At 40.3% G+C, this 26,609-nt stretch overlaps 1 protein-coding gene across 16 annotated transcripts in view; it reads left to right on the top strand.

Annotated features, from left to right (window-relative positions):
• Nucleotides 1-26,609, top strand: part of CTIF (cap binding complex dependent translation initiation factor) — a 490,358-nt gene that overhangs the window by 1,927 nt on the left and 461,822 nt on the right. Inside the window, exon 2 of one of the 16 annotated variants that reach the window (XM_072605152.1) lies at nucleotides 7,488-7,594. The exons of the other annotated variants lie outside the window; for them this stretch is intronic. The gene's annotated coding sequence lies outside the window, so the exon portion shown is untranslated. The remainder of the gene's footprint in view (nucleotides 1-7,487; nucleotides 7,595-26,609) is intronic. 16 annotated transcript variants of the gene reach the window in all.

Genomic DNA, 26,609 nt, shown 5'->3' with positions numbered 1-26,609 from the left:
CCAGTAATGGAGAGGAGGGGGGAGATCATACTCTGAGTTATAATAAGGAGTGTGCGATCCAATTAGGAGCGTATTAACACTTGAAACTAGAAAAAGCAGACTTTCCTTCAGATACATTAACGAGAGCCTCATTAGACGAGCTGTGTTTACCCACACCTATTATGCCGCATGTGTATGCCTAGGTGCATAAATTCGTTATAGAAGAGAAAGAGTTCATAGTGGTTTTCAGGGAGAGGTGCATTTCATCTATCTCTGTCACTGCTTACGTGCGTGACACAGTGGATACACACGATGTAACCACAGCGTATTCCATGGCCAGAGGAGCCCGCCGTGGGAAGGGGTGGAGTAGGGGTGTAAGGCTGGGGGGTGTGTGTGCTGTCTGGAGCCCCGCGGGCACGCGCTCGAGTGCGAGTGTGGCAACTCCTCCCAGTTATGGTTGGTCTGACCCTTGCACCAACACTGTAATCTCGCACTAGTACCTCTGAGCTGATCCCGGCAGGAATCCACCCACTCACTGGTCCCTCAGTCCAGCCCAGCCCACCTTAGCTGGGCGCTGGTCCCCCTCTGCAGCCTGGGGTAGCCTGCCCTAGCCGAGGGGGATGTAGGGTTGGGCGTGTATCTAACTGAACAGCCTTGGAGTGAATGGGATTGTGGTTTAGGGGGCTAAACTGTGGCTGACTGGCCCCTACTCCACCACTCCCTATTGGCCGAGCTGCCGCACCCCTCGCTCTCTCCTGCCCTCTAGAAGGGCACCTTCCTCCCCCTGCTCCTGGAGCTGAATCTGCTGGCTCTTCTTGCCCCTGGCTGGGAGGGATTAGCTCCGGGGTTAGGGGGCCTGAGGAGGGAAGGAAGGAAGCTACTGGACGAGCCACGTAAGAGCAGGACTCGAGGCTGGGAGAATGACACAGCAGTGGCGTGGCTGCTGCCTTTGCCTCGGGCACCAGATCAAAGTGAATGAGAACTGCCCAAGGGAGGGAGACCCTCCGCCAGGTTCGGGCCGGGCGTTTGGGCCGGAAACCCGGAAGGGCTCTCTAGTTAGGTGGGCTAGTCGAGGTCTGTGCGGGCGCGTGCATACACGAGAGAACGGGCAGAACTGGGATACATGTCAATTTCCACATAACTTAGGGAGATTACCCGTTTTACAGAAGAATTCTCACACATTTCCTGTAAGTCTGTAGGCTTTAAGATCCAATTCCATTTCCATAAAACAATATAGGCACACTTACTGTGTAAAGTGAATTATGCCACATACATAAATTAGCTGCTGCCTAGTTTTTTGTGTGAATAGAAAATGAGACGAATGTGACTCCTGTTCTCAGCCTAGTGATTTGTGTGTTTAACGAAGCCTGCTGTTTTCATTGTATGTTGAACGATGTTCAGCCTGGTAACAAACATAATTAGTTATGCCACTGTTAATTCTTTTGTTTCCAAAGCTAATGATCAAAATGTTTCCCTCACATTCTAGTTATGCTAATATCCTCTAATGAGGTCAATTAAATGAACCATTAGGTTGAGAACTGTAGTGGACCGGAAGGTAACTTACTGATTGACTCTCCTTCCTGAACTCCAACCCTGCATCATCACTTGTCCCTAGGATCATTACAACTAAATCTGTCGTGGTATCTCAATCTCAACATGTCCAAAACAAACCTTATTATCTTTTCCCCCAACCCATCCTTCTTTTGAATTTCCATATTTCTATCAAAGATACCACCATTCTTCCAAGTCAGGCAACCACACATCCTGCCCCCCTTCTCCCCACTCACCTCTCATATCCAATTAATTGACAAGACTTGGTAGTTCTATATCTAGAACATATCTCACATTCATACTTTTCTTTTTACTCACAAGGCTACCACCCTATTCCAGACCTCCAGTGCCTCTCTCCTGGATTATTGCAATAGTCTCCTGTTTGGTTGCCTTGCCTCCAAGGTCTCTCCCTTCCTCAATCTATAACTCATGATCTTCCAAATTAGTATTTCTAGATTATTTGTTTGACCATATCACCTCCCTACTCCGGAAACTACAATGGCTCTGGGATCAGATGCAAACTTTTTTGGCATTGAAAGCCCTTTGCAATCTGACTCCAGCCTACATTTCCAGTTTAATTACATATTACTTACTCCCTTTCATACCTACTGTGTTCCAGTCAGAGTGGCATACTTACTGTTCATTATATATAGCATTCCATCTCTTTTTTTCAATGCCTTTTCGCAAGCTGTATTTTTCCTGTTAGGCAGGGCTTTGGGACCAGAAAACTAGTTTGGAAAAACTTAGTTAGTTGGGTTTGTCAGGTTACATAAACATGGGTATAGCTGAGAAAAAAGTGGTAGAATCAATATACATGTTAGTTTTGACTTGGATGACATTCTATGACATCTATATTTAGATAGGAATCTCTCTGAGTTTTCCATAGTAAAACTCAGTTCTGTGGCCCCTGATGGCCTGTGTTCATGGTAGCCAAAGCCCAGGTTGTTGCCCTCTGTAATAAATAAGCTTATTTATTTGTTGAAATTCAAAACATGAAATTGGTGAAGAAGAGTAATCCAGATGGAGGGAGAACCTAAAACAGTGGGTTTGAGAACAAAGGATTTAAAGATGTGTGAGCTGCAGCCTATGTGAAAGCTCTAAATAGAGCACAATTTCTTTATTGCTTGATAATGTAATAAACTAAAGTACTGAAGTCCTGGTGCTATGTGAGAGAGGCCATGGTAGCTGGAACTGAAAGGGTTGGAACTGGCCAGCTCTTAGCCTCACTGCTGACTCACTGTGTGATCTTGGGAATGTTATCTAGCCACCTCTGGGCCTTTGTTTGGGGTTTTTTCTCCCTTGCTCTTTCCATTAAGAAGATGGAGAATGATACAGGGAGAAGAAGACAGCGTAATTTGCTGTGAATAAAATGCATAGTGGTACAGGGATACAGATTAAAGTCATCGTGTGTGTGTGTGTGTGTGTGTGTGTTTGTGTGTGTTTCAGGGACAAGTGTGAGTTTGATCAAAGAAAACTTCCTAAAGGAGGTGAGGTGAAGCCCCATAATCAGTGTCATTTTTGACAGTTTCCCTTGAACCTTGGACTTCAGGCTGCCTAAGGCTGTCCAGATGTTTCCTACTCTTCATCCTTTCCTGATTTAGTTCAAATCTCTGTAAGTACATTTTTGGTATATGGATTCTAGTTCATCATAGGGTGTTAGGGAGAAAGCAGAAAGACCAAAAAACCCCAACCACAGAAAACTTAGTAACCCTAAACTTGCCAGTGATAAAAGCTTCTCAAATTATCTTAAAATGAACTGTACTTAAAGTGAACTGTGTTGCTAGATCCACACAAAATCTTTGGGACTATGTTGTAACCTCATAAACCATTTTCAACTATAGGGGTATGCTTCTTAAGGAAAGAGCCCCCATGGAAGGGAGACCATAGCTCCTATTTGCTAAGCTACAATAAGAGAATTTTTGTAAAAAGATGTGTCCCCTTTCTCGTTATGCCCATCAAATTCCTTGGCCCATGCAGTACCTGACAAGCTGTCAATGTTCAGTTATCTCTATGTGCTATGTAGTATTTGTGGATATCCCCACTCACTCCTGCTCTGTGTGAAACAGTATAGATGGAACACCAGACTCAGAACCAGGATAGCAAGTTTCTAAATCAGACTGTGTGACTATTTCACTGAACCTTTCTGTGCCTCAGTTTCCTCACCTGGAAGACAGAAATCAATATCCTCCTCCATGTCTATTTTCTGCCATACTTATCGTCTAAAATGAAGAATTCTACGATCCATTAGTTTGGTTTCTTTTTCTTATTCCTTTCATCCTCCCCACCCCTTTCCATTGATTATAACAATAGCCAGTTGCTTACAAAAGTTTTTAAACTCTTAGAATCTCATTGAGGTGACTGGTCGTCAGCCTTCCTGACAGTCATCCACCCTCTGCTTGAATACTTCCAGTGACAGAGTTCACCATCTCATAAAGCAGCCAGTTCTCCTGTGAAGAAATGCAGAATCTGTTGTTTGGCATCTCTGGGGATTAGAAGTTACTTCTTACTGTTGAGAGCCAATCTACCTTCATGTAATTGACAACCATTGGTCGTAGCGCTGTTTTCTGGAGAAGGAATCTACTTCTTCTTCCCGATTACAGCCTTTCAGAGAGAAGAGGAAAGTCACTTAACCTCTGTTCACCTCAGTTTCCTCAACTGTAAAATGAAGATGATTATAGTTCCAACCTCTGAAGGGTTATGGTGAGGTTGAGATGAGATGATATTTGTAAAGCACATAGCACAGAACCCGGCACATAAGGTTTTTTTTGTTGTTGTTCATGTTGAATTGTTTCAGTTGTGTCTGACTCTCTGTGACTTCATTTGGGGTTTTCTTGGCAAAAAGATACTGGAGCTGTTTGCCATTTCTTTCTCCAGCTCATTTTGCAGATGGAGAACTGAGGTAAACAGAGTTAAGTGACTTACCCAGTGTCACAGATAGTAGGTGTCTGAGGGCAGATTTGAACTCAGGTCCTCCTAACTCCAGGCCTGGCACTCTATTCCCTGTGCCACCTAGCTGTCCTTGGCATATAGTAGACTCTATATAAATGCTAGCTGTGATGATGATGATGTCCCTCCTAAGCATACTTCTTTCTAGGCTAAAGATTCCCTTTAGCCAAACACTTCTTATCTTGACCACCTTCTGTTATTTTGTTACCCAGAAATGCTATGAAATTCTGACTACTTAGCAGAAAGAAATTCTGTATGGGCTGCTTGAATATAGCTGAGATATGTGCTCTGCTTAGACACAAGGTGTGGTGCCATGGCATTTAGAGATTTCAGATGAATCTTTTTCAGCATAAAGACCACCAGTATAGAGGAGCCAAGAGGGAAAAAAAAACAAAACCTTGTTAAATAGGATCTCCTCTGATCTTTCTGGACTACATTGTATAGATCTCATTTTATAAGCAAGACACTTAGTAGTTCTTTGGAATCTCAAAAACAAAAATACTTGAGGACAGAGAGAAGCTCTATTTAGGCTTGAAGGGAGCTCAGAGGCCCCTGGTTGGAACCTTACATGAATGAGAATCCCTTCTTCAATCTATGTGACATTTGACCATCCAGCCTTGACTTATAGAGCTTTAATGAGGGGAAACCCTCCGCCTCCAGAGGGGGCCCTTTTCATTTTTGATTTTCCTCATCATGGCTTCAGTAAGCCTCTGCCATTTCCACCCACTGCTCTTAGATTTTTCTCTTTTTCTCTCTTCCCCCTTTTTCATCTGACTGTCATTCAATACTTAAAGATTGTATACTCAGCAATTTTTTCTTCATTTGAAATGCCCCTATTTTCTTTAGTCAGTCCTCAGTAAGAATTGATCTCAAGGTCCTTTATCATTGGGGCACCTTCCTCTTGATATTTTTCACTTTTAACAATGTCCTTCTGTAGTAAAAAGCGCGCTAGCACACACAGGATAGCCTGCTAGCACAGGTTCTTTGATCTGCTTTTCTAAATGAAAGACAACTTGTAAGCGAGTTAACAGTATTACTTTAATTACAGATAAGTAGAAATTGCAGGCAGAGAAATTAGCACAGAGATTCAACAGACAGGGCTCCAACTGTCTGAACAAAGTTATACAACCACCTACATACACCATCAGATGAGAGAGCACAAACCTCTGAGTAGTGGGTGGGAAGGGACTCTTAACAAACAGCTCCTCAGAGTTGTGTCCAGGGAATCCAAAGGTCCTTTTCATAAGCGAACCCTCAAAGCAAAATCTCAGTTCAGAACATATGTATAAATATAAATATACACACACACACACACGCACACGCGCGCACACACACACACTCTTTTGGTTAATAGTCTCAGAGCCAGAAGGCATCACAACTCTTGGGACTCAGTGCCTCATTGGCTTAGTACCCAAAGGTGTGAAACCCTTCCTACAAGCAAGCCTCCCCCTAAGCAAGCTTCCCTTTAGGCAAGTTCCTCCCCCAATGGGTTCTACGTGACTCAGAAGGTATTGCAGCTGGGCCGGAGTTTAAAGCAACAAGACATTTGCGATTGAACATGTGGTCACACAGGCCTATTAATGGACAAGGAAGATCTTCATATTCCATTAACATTACACCTTTCTAAACTGTGCCACTCATACATGAATACAATATTTGAGGTGGCTTGACTAGAGCAGAGAACACTGAGATGGTTAAATCCTCCTAAAGCTATATTAGCTTTTTAAGCTGTCATATCATACTATTAGTGTCTAAAAAGCTAATCTTGGAGTCCTCAAGATCTGAATTCAGGTTTGACCTCTTAACATATGCTGGCTATGTGACCCCTGGACAAGCCACCTAACCTTTCAATGATCTAGGCAACTCTCTAAGGCTATAAGTTGCCTAGAAAGTACCAACCTGCATTGGGAGAGGGGGCTTTTTCATCTAGTAGTCCTCCCCCCCAATTAAGTTATAGGTTCATTCTCTAGCCCTATCTCCCATCACAGTATTAACTCATATTGAGCTTACAGTCCACTAACACCCTCAGATCTTTTTTCCAGACATGCTTCCATATAACTCTGCATTATACTTATGAAATAGATTTTTGAAATCATGTAGACATTTATCCAATAAAATTTCTTGGTTTTAGATTCAGCCCAGTATTCTAACATGTAGGGTCTTTCAAATCTGACTTCGTTATCTAGTGTGTTAGCTTTAGGTATATGTCATCTGAAAAAAATATTCAGTATGGTAAAAAAAAAAAAAAAAAGAAGCAGCAGCAGCTAGGGGATAGTAGTAATTGCCTGTAGTCCCTGCTGCTGGGCAGACTGAAGCTGGTGAGTCATTTGAGCTGAGGAGTTCTGAGCTGCAGTAGAACTAAAAATGATTACACAAAGTTCAGCAAAAATATGATGCATATTCCTCTTCCTTCCAGTGAGGAATTGAGGGTGGGGGAACCAGTTTGCTTAAGGAAGGACAAATCAGAGCAGGTCAGAAATGGAACAGACCAAACTTTTGTGCTGATCTAACCTGGGCAAGATAGGGAACCAGTTTTCACCCCCACCCCAGAAAAAAAGAGTACATTTTATTGATTTCATTTTTCTTAGCATTACAGCCATGTCAATTTCTTCCTCCAGACTAAACCCCTCTTTGTAACAAAGGAAAGCAATTCAGCAAAAACATTAGATATAGTGACAACATCTACTAGTGTTCGCAGTATTCTGTCCTTGGAATCCTCTCCTCTATGGGGGATAGGGGTGTGGAGGAAGAGAAGGCATACTTCTTTATCTGTTCTGTCAGACCTTTATTGGTTTTCCAATTACATAGTTTTGCTTTATTTTTTGTTCACCATCCCATTTACACATGTATATTGTTCTGTTTACTTCTTTCTGAATCAGTTCATACATACCTGTCTCTCTGATTTCTCACATTTATCATCTTGCTACAGAGTAATACTCAATCACATTTTTGTAGCATAGTTGTTTTTATAAAGCCATTTCACAACTGATAAGAACCCGCTTTGTTTACAGTTCCTTACTATGAGGAAGAGCACTGCTATGAATATTGAGTATGTATTGGACCTCTGATTGTATCTTTGACTTCTATATACCTAAGAGTGGGATTGCTGAGTCACGGGGTAAGGACAACATAATCACTTTTCTTGCATAATTCCATATTGGTACCCAGAATACCTGCAACTACTTCTCAACTCTGCAAACAGTGTATTAGTGCACCTGTCTTTGCAAAGATTGTCTAATGTTGATTGTTCCCATTTTTGCTATCTTTGCCAATTTGCATCCTGTGAATTGAAACCTCAGAACTTTTAAAATGTGCTTTTAACTTAGTTGATCAATGGTTTTCAGACCATTATTTGTAATTTTCAGTGATTCTTTTAAATTATTATTACTACTATTACTGTCCTTTATTTTCCTTCTTTGAGGACTGGTACTTGACAGAATTGTTAAAAAAGACCAATCTCATTCTTATCACCTGCAAATTTGATAAGCATACCATGCATGCTGTTATCTAAATAATTGGTAAAATGTTAAACAGCTTAGGGCCAAGAAAAAAAAATGTCTCTGGAACATTCCAGTAGAGATCCCTTTCCAATTTGACGCAAAATTATTTGTGATAAATCTTTGGGTGCAATGATTCCAACAGTGCAAAATATTAAAATACTCTTGCTTACTTTACATCCCTCTTTCATGCACAAGAATAGCACCATAGACTTTGCCAAATACTTTTCTAAAGTCTAGGTAAACTAGGTATAAATTATAGCCATGGCACCCTCCTAATTTACTAGTCTAATACCCCTGCCCGCTTTCTCATATCCCTCCTCCACTGCCCTCCAAAAGAAAGAAATTAAGGTAGTCTGGTATGATCTAATCTGTTCTTGAGGAAGACATGCTAGAAGCTTGTGCTCATTGCTTCCTTTTCTTATTGTTATAGAATTTTGCCAGGAATTGAAGACAGGCAAGATGGCGTATAGTTTACAGACTTTACTCTTTTCCCGTTTTTGAAAATCAGAACAGCAATTGCCTTTCTTCCATTTTCTACTCTTTTAGAGATCCGTGACAGTGGCTCTGTAATTATATATGGAAATCTCCAGTGGAATCCCCCAGGAATCTGTACTTGACCCTGTATTGTTTAATCTTTTTGTTATAGACTTCAGTAAAAGCATGGATAATATATGTTCAAATTTGAAGATGATACAAAGATGGAAGGGTTACCTAATTTGCAAAATGACAGTCAGGCTCGAAAAGGCTCTTCACAGGTTAGATCATTGAATTGAATCTAAGAAGTTAAAAAAATTCAGTAGAGGTAAATAAAAAGTTTTGTACTTGGGTACAAAAAAATCAGTTTCAGAAATGCAAGATAGGAGAAGCATGGGAAGGCAGTAGGGATTTTTAAAAGGAGCTTGGAATTTTAGGTAAATGAAAGCTTAGTATGATTCAGTAGAGTGATATAGCAGCCAAATGAGTTAATGCAATCTTGGTCTATATAGCTTCTCCAGCTAGGGAGGTGATAATCCCATTCAGATTTAGGCTTTGTCAGACCTTATCTGAAGTGCTGTGTTTATTTCTAGACCCAATCGTTTAAGAAGTACACTGTTATTATTGGAAATTTGGAAGAGCAGGGAAACAGGATGGTAAAGAGCCTTAAATTCATGACATATAAGAATTAGTTGAAGGATTGATGCTGGGGAAAAAAAAACTCAAGGGGAACATAATAACTGCCTTCATTATGTGAAGGACTCTCCTATGGAGGAGGAATTAAATTTTATTCTATCTGGCTTCAGAGGATGGAATAGAAGCCAGTCAGTCAGCAGACATGTATTAAGTGCTTACTACATGCCAAACAAAAGATAGTCCCTGCACTTATGAAACTCACAGTCTAATGGGGAAGACAATGTGCAAAAAATTATGTACAAACAAGATATGTACAGGATAAATTGAAGATAATCAACAGAGGACAGGCACTAATAATAATATAATTGTGCAGCCACTGTCACTAATCTCTAAAAGACTAGAAAATGGAAGAGGGCAATTGTTGTCCTGATTTTCAAAAGTGGGAAAAGAGTAAAGTCTGTAAACTATAGGTCATCTTGCTTGACTTCAATTCCTGGCAAAATTCTACAGTATTAAATAGATGGTTAGTGAAACATATGAAAAGGAAGTAATGGGCACAAGCTTCTAGTATTCTTCCTTAAGAATAGACTAGATCTTTCCAGACTACCTTAATTCCTTTCTTTTGGAAGGGAGTGGAGGAGGGATGTGATAGTATTAGCTTCCTGTAGAAGGTAGAATTTTAGAAGGGAGTTGAATGATGGAAGTCACAAAGAGGAAAATTGAGACTTGATATCAGGGGGAAAACCCCCACTTAATAATTAGAGCCATCCAAAAGTGAAATGATTTCCAAACAGAAGCTGGATGACTATTTGTTGGGAATGTTATGGTGTGACTTCCTTCTTTGTTTGACTGATGACTGATGAGATGTATTTCGATTCTCAAATGCTGTGCTTCTATGATTCTGCTGTAGCTTCAGATGTGGTTCATCTGAGGCTCATTCTGTGAGAGCTCATCTCATATCTTCCTATTCATTTTAAGATTCTGTTCCCTCTTGGCCATTTTTGCTTTGTCCTTTCCAGTCCAAAGATATTCTCCTTAGCTGAGAAAACAGAAAAGAAATAAGAATTGAATACTGGTACCTTTTTATCCCTTGTCTAGTATTATCTGATACATTTTAAGCAACCATCCTCTGTCTTTTCCCCACCTATTTATAAAACACTTTATTATTCTCAGAATTTCCTGCATGACTCACCTTGTTTTGATTTTTTTGGTTGTTTTTCCTGACACAATTCTTACAGGACTATGTCATGGTTTTGTATTCTTTCTAAATTGTAGAACATTTCTACATTACTTAATTTCATCTTCAGTTTGTCTTATATAACGTAAAATCATTGAGGGCAGGTAGTAGCTCTCTTACCATTTCCTCACCTGTTCTGGGTTTCAATTCCCTATTCTGTTCTTAGAAGCAGCTAAGTGACATAGAAATTGGAATGCAGGACATGGAGTCAGGATGCTGTTAAATCTTGTCTCAACATTTACTAGCTATGTGATCCTGAGGCCAGTAACTTAACTTCTCCAGCCCTCAGTTTCCTTATCTGTAGACTCAGATGCCTATTAAGTCCCTTCCAGAACTAAGTCTGTGATGACTTTCCAGTCTAAATCTTTTTCTTCTTTAGTAAAGAAAACAGAAGCAAAATTGGAGTTGAGTGGTTATGCCTGTTATCAGTTATCTTCCCAACAGCTCCAAGCTGGGATCTTCTTTCCTTGATTTTCCCTCTTAATAACATTGAGTTTTTGGGTTTTTGTTTGTTTTGCAAAAGCCATTATTTGGGTCTTTAGTACTTAGCTTGAGCCTCTGTCAAACCTTGTCATTCCCGTTCCATCCTCAGTTACCTAACTCCTTACTTCATGTCTTGTACACATCCTGTATCTCTAAGCTCTTGGCAGTAGCCATAAAAGTCTCTTTAGAGACTTCCTCCTTTACATTGCAACTATGCCATTGGGATTTCATTCTGGAGAGTTCTTCTGTTCCCCTTCAGAATCCTAGCCCATGGAATCCTACCTGATCTGTTGCTGAGTTCTTTCACAACCACTGCCTTAAACTTGTTTTTGTGTTCTCACTACCCAAGGACAGTGCTTTGAACAAGATAGGTGTTGAATAAAAACATATTGCATTGAATTGGTCTTGTTGGGAGCATGTTGAATGGAATGGGAGGAAAAATGGCCTTTCTACCTCCATCCCTTACAGAGTCTTCTTTCTCAAGGAAAAAGGTTGAGGGAGAATAGCAAAGAATCCAGTCACTTTTTTCTTATCTCCTTTGGGTATTTTCAGAGATAGTTCACATTAGGACTGGTCCAAAGAAGAGATTATAGAATTAGCATGTTTGAGAATTTATGTTCTTGAATATATTGGGAACTGGGTAGTATTTATTACAGTTTAAGTGTTTATTAGAGCATGTATTTATGTTTGTCCTCATTGAGGACCTGTATCTTTTTGGGGGCAAGGAAGGAGGCAAAGGGGAACACAGAGAAGATTCCAGTTTCTACCTGTATTTGCATAACTTTTAAATTTTTTGATCTTATTTTTATTGATATATTTTTTTACATCACCTTCATTTTCATATATACATGTATATATATATATACACATATATATATTTCTTTTTCCTACCTAGAGAATTTTTTCTTATAACAAAGATTTTTAAAGAAAGAGGGGAAAAAGTAGTTCAGCAAAACCATTTAACACATTAGGTGTGTCTAAATGGCATATACATTATTCCACACTCATAGTCTCCACCTCCACCAAGAGGAGAAGTGAATTGATTTTCTCAATTCTTCTCCATGGCTAAGCTTGGTTATTATAATTATACAGCATTCAATTTCAGTTTTATTTTATTTTAATTTACTTTGTTGTGGTTATTTTGTATGTTATTTTCCTGGTTCTTCACCCTGTATCAGTTCATATTGTCTTCTGTGCTGCTCTGTATTTTCATAGTTATAATTTCATAAAGCTCAGAAACATTCCATTCCATTCATATACCACAATTTGTTTATTCACTTTCCAATTGATAGATACCCACTTGGTTTCTAGTTCTTTGCCACCTCTAATAGTGCTGCTATGAATATTTGGTCACATATTAGGACCTTTATTTTGTCTTTGACTTCTTTGGTGTTACATACCTGGAAATGGGATCTCTGGGACAAACGATATGGACATTTTATTCATTATTAAAAGCATAATTCCAAATTGCTTCCCAGGATGATCAGACCAATTCACAGCTGCTCTAATAATGCCTATCTTCCCACAACTGCTCCAGCATTGACTGTTTCCATCTGTTGTCATCTTTGCCAATTTTCTGAGTGTGATATAAAACCTCAAAGCTGTTTTGATCTTCAAATTTTCAGTTATCAGTGATTTGGAGCAATTCATCATAAGGCTGTTAATAGCATGCATTTCATCTTTTGAGAACTGTTTCTTTATGTCCCTTGACCACCTGTCCTTTTAGGGAGTGGCTCTGGTCTATGTATATGTGTCTGTATGTATATATACAAACATATGTTGACTCCCTCTATAGCTTGACTATGAGAAACACATAATAGATAATTAGATGTCTGCATAATTTTTAAACTGAAAAAAGTTGGTCCTTGTGTAGGTCATTATTTGGGAGGTTTGAAATCAGTATGGATAACATTTCGACTCTGAAACCTTACCTCTCTATATGTCATAAACACTCTCAAAGGAGAAAGCTTAAAGATGTTGGACATCTGGAGGGCCAAATAACATCACAAAAATGAAATGGACTCTTGACAGATAGGAGAATGGGTTACTGACATTAGATTTGTTTCTGAATCTGGGTGGTATTATAGAAGGGATATTGGAGCAGGAGTTAGAGGACAGGTTCACATTCACATCATGGAAGTGACTTGCCCCACCTTAACCACATCCCCAGTCAACCAAATAATAAAGAGTTTTTGCTTTGGAGTCAGAAGGCCTAGGTTTGATTCCTGTCCATGCCACTTAACTTGTATGACTTTGAACAAGTCATTTCACTTTTAGGAGCCTTAGTTTCTTCATATGTAAAATGAGGGACTTAGACTAGATGGACCTCTAAAGTCCTCAAGATCTATGAATTTCTCCATAGTGACACTGCATCAGACAGGGCTATCGGACAGTGGCTTGATTATTTTTCCATCATCCCCACCAGTCTCATACAGGCAATTTCTAATTATCAGGGCCATCTATGATTTAAACTAGTGGCATGAGTTCTGTGTTCTTGGCAAGGCACTAGTATTCCACCCCCACCCCTAACCATGCTTTGTAACTGACTGGTGCCTGCCATTCCCTGCAGTTTCATCCCTTTAGCTTAGGACTTTGTTTTCTCTTAGAATCTACTTGCCCTCACAGTTTAAGCTTTTATTGGTCACTGTTGCCATTCAAGGGGAAAACACAGTATTGTAGAGAGAGAGCACTGGATTAAGAATCAGCAGATCTGATTTTAAGTTCCAGCTTTACCATTAACTTAGCTTCATGATCTTGGGCAGGCTAAAGTCCTTGTGTCCTCCTGGTCTTAATTTTTTCACCTGAAAAATGATGAGATTGAATTAGATGCCATGAAGGGCTTATATGGCATGATGATTCTATTTCCTTATCAGCATAAGACAAATATCACAGTACACAAAACAGCTCTGGAGGTGTAGGGGGAGGGTTGCTGCCCCAAATAAACCTTAGACTGCCCGTTTCTCGGGAATGGGAAGCAAAAGATTGTTTTTGGAATATAGGGACACCTGGGATTCTGACAATACCTAACTTAAAGCTTGATACTCACACCTCACCTTTGGACAAGGGAGGCAGGTCACAAATGATGGAGAAACCTGGATGATTTCTCCACTGAAGCTAAACCTGACCTGCGTGGAGGTTGCTATTTGTTTGCCAAGCACCAACAGTGTGTTTAGCAATCTCTTTAGATGTAGAAGATGTGGTTTTGCCCCAGGGCTTATACTCTAAGTTATACAGATAAGACACTAGAGACATAACCTCACTCACCTGAGGAACTGTATGGATCTCTGAAGTGATTAGTGTTTTGATCCATGTGGTAGAGATTCTGGGAACTTTTGTGAATTGCAGGATGGATTTGAAAGGGATGAAGGTAACTTTAATAGCCCACAGCATACTGTAATAATGTCAACATACTTTTGCAGGCAAACAGAGTAGGTGCTCATATATTTGTTGAATTAATGTGACTGTTTAATTTAGGCACATCTCAGCATTTTAAACCACTTAGCTTGTTTATTATACTTTGTGCCAAGGATCATATGGAAGACTGGAGGAGAAGATACAAAGATTGCTAAAGACATCATCCCTTTCTTTAGGGAATCAAAATTTAGCAGGCAAGATAGAACACATATCCAAATACATAATAACAGTATAATTCAAAATAGAATATGAAAGCAAAGAAAGATGTAAAATGGTGAGCCTAGGAAAGTAAAAATTGTTCCCAACTAGAAGAAACAGAGAGTGCTTCATGGAAGAAGTAGCATCTGAGTTTGGCCTTGAAGGAAGACTCCAGCAGGCAGAGATTGTGAAGGTAGAAGGTCATTTCAGATATAGTGAATATTTTAAGCAGGCATAATGACTTGAGAGCTGCGTAATACAAGCAGTGATGGTTACTGTGGAGTGCAGTGCAGATAGCAGGGAAGTATTATGAAATAAGCCTTGAAATATAGAAAGGCAGGCACCTTTTGGAGGGCCTTGAATACCAGGCAAAGAGTCATGTGAGGACAGATACATTTTGGAAGGCCAAGCAAGGAGCCATGTAAGTATGCTAAGTAAAGAAATCATAGATTCCCAAGAGACTCTGGAACATTCCTCCTTGATCCATAGCTAACTTTTTTTGGTAGCCATTCAAGATAAGAGATTCCTTCTCTATGTATATAGATGCTTAACATTTTCTTCTTTTGTTTTGAACTCTGGTGTCATCTCAGACAATCTCTGAAGGTTGAACAGGGCTCTCTAGAGGGTATGAAAACACTAGAAGGAGAATTCAACCAAGAGGCCTGGATTCTGATCCTGGTTCTACAAGTGATTTCATTTGTCATCTCGCCAAGACATTTATTCTCTTTGGACCTCAGTTTTCCTCATCTGTAAAAAGAGAAAGTTGGACTAGATGAAATCTAAGGTCCCTTCTGGTTCTAAATGCATGTGAACCTGGTCAATAAGGAGGGTCATCCCTAAAACCTCTTCCTGATCTAAGTTATACAGTCCAGCCCTTTGTTTTTTAGAATGTCTCTAGGGGGATGTCTAAGAAGTCATTCAGATTTTCCCTCACTTTCAAATAGAGGTTTGTGGCATTTGTCCAGGCTGAGGTGAGCAGTTCTAGATCTATTGGATACTGTGATTTAGAGAGACATCCTCAGGTATCCTAGTTTGGGGTATTTGTCTCTAGCATACAAGAGATATGGCTCTTGAGGGCACAGGCTTTGAGTTGCGATTCTACTAGTTCATTCATTTCAATTAATGAACATTTTGTAAGAATTAGCACTAGAAAGGAATTTAGAGGTTATCCAGTCCAGCTTTCTCATTTTACATAAGAAGAAACCCAGTCATAGCATCTTATGATCATGGATCTAAGGCTAGAAGGGACATTAGAGGTCATCTCACCCAACTCCTTAATTTTACGGATGTGGAAACTGAGAATTTCAGAGAGAAGTGAATGCTAGTTATCTTAGAAGGGACATTAGAGGTCATCTATCTGGTCTGACCTCTTCTGAGGTCACACAGATTTTCTTTAGTGATAAGTTTGTTCTCAAAGATGAATGGGGCAAGAAGAAAAGCTCTTTTCTCCCTCTCCCCCACCCCTCACATCTCTCACAGCATTTATCATAGCTGACCCCTTTCTCATAGGTATCTGGTTTTGGTCCTTACTAGCCTGAAAGGTTTTTTTGTTTTTTGTTTTTTTTTTACAGCAGGCAGCATACTTTGTTCATCTTTTTATTCCCAAGTATTGAATTTGGATTTTGAGTCTGAAGGCTTGGGATTTAGATCATGACTCTGCCCTTTTTTACCTCATTAGCACCAAAAGCCAACCAGCCACAGGCAACATGAAACGACCTTTGAAAACCCAGCATTGAACCAGGAACGTCTAACTCTTTAGTCTGATGCCGCTTCATTTGAGCCATTTCAGAGCAGCCACAAAAGACTAGTAGATGTAGGGCTCTGTGGAGGAGTGGAGAGGAGGCAGGGCAGGAGGAGGAGTTAGCAACTCAGATGAGAAACGCAGAAGGGATTTGCTGAAATGCGCATAGATAGGTTAGGAATCTCAGACTACAAAGTGCCTGGTTTATCTCCACAGGGTATTAGTGATTTTTACTTACCTCATTAAAGCTAAATTTATTTAATGCATCTGTAATAGATTTTTGAAATTAAAAAAGCCCAGTTTAAATGTAGTCCAAGTCTCCTGTTTCTTTTCCCTGTTTATGACTGATCGATCTTAAAATCAGTGATCTTATGCTATAATATAGATTCTTAAGCCCTAGAAGTCATCTTCAGAATTACTCAAATCATAGCATCTTAGATCCTGAGCTGGAAGGGAAATTTAGCGGCCTTCTAATTCAATTCCATCATTTTACAGCGATGGGGAAACCTTATCCCAGAGAAGGGGAGTGACTTGGCCAAGATCCTACAGTTGTTGTAAGCCAGAATTTGAACATAGGGCTGGCTGATGCCAAATCTGGCCTTCCACATTCAGCCCTCGTTCTACTGAATCTTTCCTTGAAGAGATAGTCTACTTTTCTTGGGGGCAATTGAAGTTTCCCACTTGTTTGAGAGCAAACATGGCATAGTTAAATTTGTAACTAGCATAAGACAATCTGAGCTATGTCCTGGGACACCATCTTTCCAGGAAGGCATATTTCCTCTGTGCTGCTCGACAGGGTTCCTGGAGGGGATAGAAAGCAATGCTACTTCCCCAAATCTTTCATTCCCCTGAACTCCTGAAGAACTGAGGACCATATTGCCCCTATCCTGGTGTGACTGCGCCCTTCTACTACCACTTAACTGTTTGGGTCCCAGAAGAAAAAAATTTCTAATTATGATTCCAGATAACAATTTTCTGTTAATATTTGTTAAAGGGGTTTTGGATGCTATTTATTCAATTTAATTAAATAGTTAACCAAGTTCCTACCACGTAAAAAACACTGTACTAGGTACTGGAGGGGTTGTTTGCCCTTTGTTCTCAAAGAGGAGCAGTGACATCAGAAAGGTGATGTCTTGACTTGCAAGTGAATTGGGTTATGGTGAGGCAAGGCTGTGCAAAGTCACCAGCTTCGCTTTCTCCTCCAAGGTCATTGGAGTCCAGTGCAAGACATAGGTCAGGACAACTGGAAATGATCCCAGATGAAGTGGACTATAAAGATAAATGAGGCATAGTCTTTGTCCTCAGGAAGATTATAGTCTAGTAGAATGGATGAGGTAGGTACAGAAATAAATAAGTCACAGTGGTCCTCCTAAAGTAATTCTCTGGTGCCTCATTGTGGTGTGGAAGTAATCCTGCATTCTTGAAAGCTGTACCAGGGAAACGCAGGTTCTGACAGATTCAACCAACCTTTGAAAGGCTTTGAATATGGGTCCAGTGATGGAATGTGTGTCTGCTGCTCTGTTTAAAGAGGATCATCGCCAGAAGTTTGCCTAACAGGTCATGAATTTTTTCAGCTAAAAGAACATATGAAGACTTTTTGCTATCTGTATCGGGGGTGCAGAGAGGGATTACCAAAACTGATAAAATCACAGATTCCTAGAATACTAAAATAACTATTCCAGAAATATTTATTGAGCATACATTTATGTAAGATGCTGTGCTAGCTAGGTATCTTAGCAGAATTAAAAGATGCATGAGAGACACATTCTTCTCCAAGAGATTACAGTCCAGGAAAGGATGGGACATATACACAAATTCAAGCAGTATTTGATAAATGGTAAGATCTCAACAGGCTCAAATATCGGGCTGAATTAAAGTCGAAATTCAGTAGAGATAAAAGTAAAGTTCTGCATTTGAGTCTAAAAAACATCTTTACTGGTACAAGTACATACAGGATAAATAGGAAATAATTTGAGAGAGAAATTGCTATAATTAAGAGGAGGTGGGAAAGGCTTCCTGTGGAAAGTGAGATTTTTAGTAAGGACTTGAAGAAAGCAAGGGAAACCAGTAGGAGATGGGGAAAGAGAACTTTCAGAGAATGAGAGACAGCCAGAAAAAAGTGCTTGGAGTTGAGAGATGGAGTGTGTTGTTCATGCAGCAGCAATATAGTGTCACTAGATTGAAGAGTACGTGGCAGGGATTAAGGCATAAGAAAACTAGAAAGTTGGCATGGAGTGTGGGGGTGGGGAGGTTATGAAGAGCTTTAAATACCAAACTGGATTTTATATTTAATCTTGGAAGTGATAGGAGTCACTAGAATTCATTGAGTTGGGGGAGAGATCACATAGTGAGACCTGTATTTTAGGAAAAGAATTTTGGTAGCTGAATCAAAGATGGATTGAAGTCGAGAGACATGTGACAGACAGGCAGAGAGACTCACCACAAATTAATTGCAGTAGTCCAGCTGATGAGGGAGAGTGGTGGCAGTATCCGAGGAGAGAAGGGCATATTCAGGAGATGTTGCAAAGATGAAATGGACAGATCTTGACAAACAGATTGGATATGAGGGGTAAGAGATAGTGAGGAGTCGAGGTTGACACCTAGGGTTTGAGTCTGGGGAACTGGGAGGATGAAGGTGTCCTTGACAGTAATGGGGGAGTTTAGACGTGGAGGAAGGTTTAGGACGAAAAATAATCAGTTCACTTTTGGACATGTTGAGTTTAAGACATCAGTTCTAGGTTCTGAAAGCAGTTGTAGATGCAAGATCAGAGGTTATGACAGGATAGGTAGATTTAAGGATAACATAGAGATAACATAGAGATAGTAATTAAATCACTGGGAACAGAGGAGATCACCAGTTGAAGTGATAGAGAGGGAGAAGAGAAAAAAACACAAAACAGAACTTGTAGAACACCTGTGGTTGGAGGGTGTGATCTGGATGAGGCTCCAGCAAAGGAGGAGAGCCAGGAGAGAGTAGTGTCTTGGAAATCTGGAGAGAAGAGAATGTGGAAGAAAAGTGTGTAATCAGCAATGTCCAAGGCTGCAGAGAGGTCAAGAAGAATGAGGATTGAGATTAGGAGATTGGTAGTAACTTTGGAGAATAGTTTTGGTTGAAAGATGAAGTTGGAAACCAGATGGTAGAGAGTGAAAAGGGGAGTGAGAGGGGAGGAAATGGGAGACACCTATCATAGTCTTCTCAAGAGGGTTAGTGCAGACACAGAACAATAGTAAGAGTATGCTGCTAAGAGTGTAATGAGAGATACAAGATATTATGATATGTAATAGATAAGAGAAAGTTGGCATGGAGTGTGGGGGTGGGTAGATTATGAAGAACTTTGAATGTGAAACAGGATTTTGTGTCTAATCCTGGAGGTGACAGGAAGCTACTGGAGTTCTTTGAGTAGTTCAATCAAAGATGGATTGAAGTAAAGAGACTTGTAACAGATAGGCAGAGACTCACCAGCATGGAGTGGTTTGCTGTTTCCTTCTCCAGCTCATTTTACAGATGAGGAAACTGAGGCAAACAAAAAGGTTAAGTGACTTAAGTGAAAGCTGGTTAGTGTCTGAGGCAGGTTTTAACTCTTGAAGATCAGTCTTCCTGACTCCAGGTCTGGTAACTATCCACTTCATCACCTAGCTGCCCTGCCTGGCATATAGTAGGTGCTTAAAAAATGTTTATTGATTGATTGGATCTTACATTCTACTGCTTAAGTAAATATACACTGTGAAACCATTTGTAAGTTTTAAATTGTCCCATTTGTAGTATCTTCCTTAGTGAATCAGGTTCTTCAGGATTCTTACTTAATACACAGTACTGTCAAGTACTTTGTAAATATTAGTTGACCTCTTGCTTCCTTTTCTCTCTTCCTTCCCCACATTACCTGCAGAGAAAAGGAGGGAGTTTACTCCCAAGTTTGAGGCTTTTGATGATGGAGTCAGATTCACTTCAGTGTTCTTGCCAAACAGACTAAAATTAATGAGTTATATATTTGCAGAGTGGCATACAGAAGAAGTTGAAACCTTGGAAAGAGTCAAAATAGAGCCGGGGGGGCGGAGCCAAGATGGCGGAGTGAAAGCAACAACTCACCTAAGCTCCTGGACAAACTCCTCTGGATATCTCTGAAAGGAGAATCTGACCAGACTTTGGAGGTGTAGAATCCAGTGGGTGACAGACTTTGACAGATTCGGAGCCCAGGTTGGACTGGAAGGTCCACGGGAAGAATCTGTTCCGCGGGGGTAAGCTCCCAGCGCACAGCGCAGCGCGGTCAGCGCAGCAGGGCGGAAGGGACCTGAGAAGCCCGAGAGTGGCGGGCGAAACCAGCGGAGCAGGAGACAAACCAAACCGAGCCGGTGAGAGCCGCTGAGCTCCAGACATCAGCGCAGCAGCCCTTGAAACCTTCAGCCTGAAGACTAAACTTTGGTAAGTCAACTACTTGAACTTCCAGGAGCTAGGATGGCGGAGTGATCAGTAAATGCTCTCTCCTCCCCCCGATGACCATGAAAGAACCATAAAATTCTTCCCCAGATAAATTCTGGATCAGCGGGAACAGCAGAAGGGGGCAAATAGTTTCATAACACCAGAGGCTAGAAAAATAGCAAAGGGGGATTCTTCCTACTGTGGCGGAGGTGATCTGGAAGGACAGACGACCCAGGGCAGAGAAAATTCGCACTGAGACCCAGGCAAGCCTCAGAGACGGGAGACAAGCCCCAGGAGGGGCGGAATACGCATTAGCTTCTAGGCATGCCCCAGCCCTACAGGGGAAAAGGGAAGACAATAGGGAAGCTGGGATCACCATCCCCTGACCTTGCCTTTGCCTCAGGTCAGCTGAGGAGATCTCCTGAGACCAGACCACCCCTCCCACACACCTAACAAGCTAACCCCAGGGTTGATCTGGGAAACAACAACAACAAAAAAAGCCTGCTTTTAGCCTAGACACACATCAGCTCAATTTAAAAGATCTGTATCTTCTGACTGAAAGAACCAGAAGCTACAACACTCAGCCAACATCATGAATCGGAAAAAGCAGACAAAAAGTGAAAAAACCATAGAATCTTTCTATGGGGATAAGGACCAAAACACAAACACCAAAGAGGTCAGAGCTGAGACTGTACTTCCATCTGAAACCTCAGATGGGACTATGAATTTCTCGCAAGCACAACTAGATTACCTGGAACATCTGAAGGAGGATATAAAAGAAAAACTGGCCAATGATTTTAAAATTATAAAAAAAGAATTCACTGATGAGAACATCACTCTGAAAAGGAAAATTGAACAAATGGAAAAGGAAGTTCAAAAATTAACTGGAGAGAATAATTCCCTAAAAGGAAGAGTTAATCAAACGGAAAAGGAAACCCAAAACCTAATTGGGAAAATTGATCAGATGGAAAAGGAAACCCAAAACCTAACTGGGAAAATTGGTCGAATGGAAAAAGAAGTACAAAATAGAGCCAGGAAGGAAATAATAATAATAATATTTAGGCACTTTATCAATATTGTATCTTTCAGCAGCTCTCAGCTGCTATATCCTCACAATTCTCTCACCTTGTACCTGTGGGAGAGACAGCCCTTATTAACTCTGTAACCTGATTGGCTTTTGAGGCTGAGGAACTTTAGGATAATTGCCTCAAGGCAGACAAGAAGTCTGAGATTCATTATTCTGTGAGTGGCCCAATTCAAACTCATAGAAACATAAAACCTGAAAGTTGGGACTATAGTAGTCATGAGATAATCTAGCCCAACCCAAGTTTATACACTTTCTACAGGAATCATACTAGTTAGTCCTCTAGCCTCTGCGGAGACACTGTGATGTAGGGATCTTATGACTTTGTGAGTCAGTCAGCTCATTCCCTTGTTGGACAGCTCTAATTGTTAGCAAGTTTGTTATTATATTGAGCCAAAATCTGCCTCCCAGCAGTATCCAGAGAGCCATCACTTCTAAAGTGAGAGAGGGAGGGGGTGGAGAGAGAGGAAAGAAGGGAGGGAGGAAAGTAAGGAAGGAGGGAGTGAGGGAAGAGGAAAGAGAGAAAGAGAGAGGAAGAAGGAGGAAACAGAGGAGGTAAAGGGAGAGGGAAGGAGAGAGGGACAGAGGAGAGAGGGAGAGAGATGGAGAGGGAGAAAGAGTCAGGGAAGGAGATTCAGTCGCAGCAATTGAGTCAAACTGTACAAGCAGCATCCTACACCCTTAGTCCCCTGCCTCTGAGAAGGAGAGAATAAGATTCATTCTTCTGATCTCTTCTTCAAGGACAAGCTTAGTCATTACCACTACACAGCCGTCTCTTTCTTTTTTGGTTGTAATTTTTTCCATTTACATTGTTGTAGTCATCATATATATGGCTTTTATGATTCTTCTGACTTCCCTTTGCTTCTGTTCATGAATCTTTCAGTGCTTTTCTGCATTCTTTGGATTGTTTCTTAAGGTGCACTTATATTTCATAACATTCATGGACCACAATTTCTTTACAGTATTCCTCCTTTAGTGGGGATCTACTTTGTTTCTAATTCTTGGTTATTATGGTAATTGCTGCTATAAATGTTTTGGTGAATGTGGGACCTTTCCATCTTCACAGATTTATTTTTAAAATGGAATGAATTAAAATTAATTTTGTTTTGAAGAGGTTTTTTTAGATACTCCTGGAGATAGCAGGTGATATCTTCAGGTGCTAGAAAGTCAGAGTTGGGAATCACAACACAATAGTAGATGCTTTCCTAGTCTTCTTGGCTTCCTGTTATTTTTCTGAAAGAGAGAGGAGAAATGGAGGTGCAGCTAATTTATGTGAGACTGAAGTAAGCATTAAAAATTTAGAGATCCAAATTTATCAGCCATTAGATCTTGAAGTTAGCTTAGAGATCACTTAGTGAAAAATTCCTCATTGGTGAGGAAACTGAGGAAGAGAGAGAGAGAGAGAGAGGGAGAGAGAGAGAGAGAGAGAGAGAGAGAGAGAGAGAGAGAGAGAGAGAGAGAGAAAGAGAGAGAGAGAGAGATTTGCCCAAGATCACTTAGCGAATTTGTAGCAGAATCCAGACTCCCAGAATGTGAGAGTTGGAAACAATCTTCTCCAGCCCTTACCTGAGAAAGAATCCCCTTTTGATTTTATCTCCACACAAGGAATCATTCAGCCTTTGCTTGAAGACCTCTGGTAAGAGAGAAACCACTGCTTCCTGGAGCAGACCAGTATGGCTTTAGGTAGTTCTAATCATCAGGATGTTTTTCCTTACAAAATCTACATCTGTCTTTTTGTAACTGTCTTTTGGGATCAGGCAGAATAAGCTTAATCCCTCTTCCTTGGGAAATGTTTGAAGATATCTCTCATGCTCCCATTCCCCATCCTCACTCACTAGACTTCTTTTCTCTAAGTTGACTTCCATCAGCCAATGGTCATGTGTCATCTTGGTTTGCCCTTCTCTGGATAATCTCTTGCTTTTTAAATATCCTTCTTAAAATGTGGCACCCAGACCTGAAGATACTCCGTATGTGGCCCAAACAGAGCAGAGTACAGGCCCTGAACCCAGGTGACTTTGCCTTCACTTCCTGAGATATTCCAGTTAGAGGCTGGCTTTGTAAACACATCCAAACACATTGGTGTTGTTGACTAAACTAATATTGATAATCTCAGAATGACCTGTATTTTATAGTATTTTAGTTCTCTGAAAATGTGTGATCATTTTTGGGGTATGTGGTATCTTTCTGTGCCTTCAACCAGCTCAAGAATGGGATTTATGACCCTGGGTTTATCTAAAGTGAGGTTCCCTTGTTTGTTTTTCACTAGACTCTCAAGACAGTGTGTGAAAGATGATCTATTCAGGAGACAAAGCTACAACAGAGTGGTGTGTTCTTGAAATTCTGTTTTCCGGTAATAATAAAAAGACCCATTATCTTAGTTTTTGCAATGAGAAGAAGCAGGCAGATTAGTGACTTAAGGATGGAATTTGGGATTGCAAAAACTGAATTACCCTTCTAGTTGCAGATCTTATGATCTCCCCTACTTTCGTCATGTGAACGGATGAATTTAGGAAAATGCATATTCTTGGAAATTATAGAACCTTAGGATTTGGAGAGGCCCTTGGAGATTTCTATCCCTGTCCCTTTTATCTTTCATATCATCATTCTTCCATTTACCCAGTTGAAAACTTTGTAGTCATCTTCAAATTTTCCTTCTTTCTCTCCCTGTCACCCACTATCTTGTCAACCTGTGAAAAGTTATTGGATGTCTAGACCTTGGTTGTCTCATCTCTACAATGAAATAATTGGAGTAGGTGACCTCTGAGGTCCCTTTCAGCTGTAAGTCTCTTCTGTGCCTGCCTTGCCATAGCTCTAATCATAGGATCAGAGACCTCACCTAATACTGAAAGGGCTCTCATGTGATCTAGTACAAGCCTCTCTTTTTACAGAGGGGGAAACTAAGGCCTCGTAAAGTTGAATGACTTGAAGACCACACAGATTGGCAGAACTGGAATCTGAATTCTTGTCCTATAGTTCCAAGTTCAATATTTTTTCTACTGTACCATTCGTACCCAGATGCAAGTCTGTCTCTTCTTGAATCCATTCTCCATATGATGGAGAAGTTGATATTCCTAAGGCCCAAGCCTGACCATATAATTCTTTCTCAAAAACCTTCAGTTGCTCCTTTTTGCCTTGTGGATAAAATAGAAAATTCTCAATCTGGCATCTCTAAAGCCCTGCCCAGAGTGACTCTAGCATACTGTTTAGTCAGCTAGCATTTATTGAGAGCCTACTATCTGCCATGGATTGTGCTGTGATACAAAGGAAAGAGTGAAATAAGGTCTACTTGTAAGATATTTATATTCTCTTGAGGGAGGGGCAGTGGTAAAAGAGGGGAGAGACAGCATAGCTAGATGGATAGATAAGCTAGACAGATGAACAGAGAGATAGACAACTAGAGAGACCGGTTGATAGATACAGATGGAAAGATGGATAGATAGACAGGTGGATGAATAGATAGATATGGATGAATGGATAGATAGAGAGATAAATGGATAGAATGATATAGAATATATACAAAATAAGTATAAGGTGGCTTCGAGAGGCAGCAAATTACCAGAATGTCAAGGGACCAATAAAGCCTTCATGCAGAAGATGTTGTTTGACCTGAGTCTCCAAGGAAACCAGGGATTTCAAGAGACAGAGGAGGGAGTATGTTTCAGTCATGTAGGACAGCCACTGTGAAAACATAAAGATGAGAGATGTGAAACAGTAAATAGGCAAGTATGGTTGGACTTCAGGGTTCCTGGAAGGAAGCAGGGTGTATGGATGAAAAGGTAGAAAGGGACTGGATTGTAAGGGCTTGAAATGACAAATGAGTTGATACTTAGTCCTAGAGGCAATGGGGAACCATGAAAGTTTATTGAATGACAGTGACATTGTCAGGATTATGTTTTAGGAAAATAGCTTTGATGACTAGATGGAAGAGGGAGATGAGTGAGGATGATGAGGTAGGAAGACTAGTTAGGAGGTTATTGCAATAATCCAAGTGAGAGGTAATAAGGGTGTGAACAAGAATGGTGACTGTGAATGGAGAAAAGGACGTATATGCAAGAGATGTGGTGACAGGAATGACAAAATTTGGGATCTCATTGAATATGTAAGAGGTAAGAGATTGAGGAGTCAAGAAGAACACACTGGATTTTTGAAACTAGATAAACTGGAAGGATGGTGGTGTGTTTAAAAGATAGGGAAAACCTCAGATCAACTACAGAGAACTTATAAAGGGAGATGTAATCAACATCCAGAGAAAAAAAGTGATAAATAGACGTATGTATAGGATGGTTTTACTTTTATATACATATTTGTGTCTAATGGTAACCTTCGTTAGAGTGGGTGGGGAGGGAGGGAGAAAAAAGTACACAGCAGAGAACAAAAGGAAACCTCAAAGGAGGTTTTTAGTATTAAATGTAGTATTTAATACATGTTGGGGTTTTTTAAAAATATAAACAGTGAATTGGAAATTTATGGTATTATATTGAATCCTTTTTTTCTGTGTTGTCCTGTATACATGGAAATGTTCATCTTGAGGGGGTCTTCTTGTATATAAATTCAAATTAATAAAAAAATTTTATTTTTATTTTTTTAATAATTTCTTTATTTTTCAGTTCTTAACATTCACTTCCACAAGAATTTGAATTCAAAAATTTTTCCCCCCACCCCAGGACAGCATACACCTCATCCACTCCTTCCTCCAGTCTGTCCTCCCTTCTGTTACCCACCCTTATTCCATCCTCCTTCCCCTCTATTTTCCTGTAGGGCAAAATAGATTTCTGTATTCCATTGTCTGTATAGCTTAATTTCCAATTGCATGCTAAAACAATTTTTAACATTCTTTTTTAAAGCTTTGAGTTTCATATTCTCTCCCCCCTTCCCCACCCACCCTCATTGAGAAAACAAGCAATTCATTATAGGTCATACATGTGTAACAATGTGAAGCATTTCCATAA

The sequence above is a fragment of the Notamacropus eugenii genome, chromosome 4, assembly GCF_028372415.1.
Source record: "Notamacropus eugenii isolate mMacEug1 chromosome 4, mMacEug1.pri_v2, whole genome shotgun sequence".
NCBI classification, from domain to species: domain Eukaryota; kingdom Metazoa; phylum Chordata; class Mammalia; order Diprotodontia; family Macropodidae; genus Notamacropus; species Notamacropus eugenii.
Note: the sequence above shows the minus strand (reverse complement) of the source record. Positions and strands in the feature narration are given on the sequence as shown.